General features: G+C 71.1%; 1 protein-coding gene across 1 annotated transcript in view; it reads right to left on the bottom strand.

The window, feature by feature from the left end:
- H696_03356 (hypothetical protein) overlaps window positions 1–1,048 on the bottom strand; it is a 6,274-nt gene that overhangs the window by 4,488 nt on the left and 738 nt on the right. The window lies entirely within an intron of this gene.

Raw genomic sequence — 1,048 nt, 5'->3', positions numbered from 1 at the left:
GGGAGAAGAGCTCCTCATCCGGATCCCGAGGGAAGTACACCGATGCCAGATGCGTGTAGTAAAAGGCATCCAGCGGATCACTGATGCACAGGGTGCATGTTTACCCCGCTGGCCTCGAAGCTTACATGGGGCGCCGGCGGGACGTGCGCCTGGAGGCCAGCCGCCCGCGATGCTCGGCTCGTTGCGCTCTGGGCGTGCCGCCGGCGGGTCCCGCGCAGCCTGGCCCCCTGGAGGCACCGATGCAGGCGAACCGGCCTGTAGGCCCCCACGAGGGTGCGGTCCGTGCAGACGAAGAGGCTGCCACTAGTGCGGGAGGGAGGGCGGGGGGGGGGGGAGGGAGGGGGAGAGGGAAAAAGGAGCGGGGGAAGAGGGGGAGGGGGAGGAGGTCAAGGGGTGACAGCACACTGGAGAGGGGGCCTGGCGGCGGCGCGACTTGTCCCCCTCCACCCCGGCCAGATGCCACCTCCGGTGCGATCAGAGCCCCCGGACGAGGCAGGCTAGATCCTCTCGCCCGGCCGCCCTCTCTCCTCCTGGTCGAGGGATCGCGGCGGGTGGCGCGGACCGGGCTCCGCCCTGGGCCGGCGATCTGGACGGCCTTGGGCAGTGGGAGGATCACGATGCTCTCTTTGTGGCACGTGAGATGTCTGCGTGATGCGCAGACAAAGGCCCGCCAGGAAACACGCAGACCCCGGAAGGCGACACGCGCGGTTGGGGGGTGGGGCCGGCTGTGGGCTGGGTGCCCACACAGACGCAAGGGGCCCCCTTTCACGCCGGGGCTCCGCCGTTGGGAAAGCCACCGCTCGGGGGGCTGGCTTTCCCGTTGTGGCACCTGGCGCGCGGGCCTGTGACAACAGTCGGAAAAGTGCGCGCCCGAGTGAGCGCACACCAGCGGCCGGGGGGGGAGCGGGGGGCACGAACAATTGGGAGCCGGTGGCGGCTCTGGTGGCCGCCCAAGACCCGAGGGCTCCGAGCCGGCCGGTGGAGCGCGCTAGCTTGTGCGCGCGCGCGCGAGCGCACACCACGGCGGGGCTCCTATGAACAGCTCCGG

This window comes from Fonticula alba (assembly GCF_000388065.1).
Source record: "Fonticula alba strain ATCC 38817 unplaced genomic scaffold supercont2.5, whole genome shotgun sequence".
NCBI classification, from domain to species: Eukaryota; order Rotosphaerida; family Fonticulaceae; genus Fonticula; species Fonticula alba.
The sequence above is the reverse complement of the archived record's forward strand: the minus strand, read 5'-3'. Positions and strand labels throughout refer to the sequence as shown.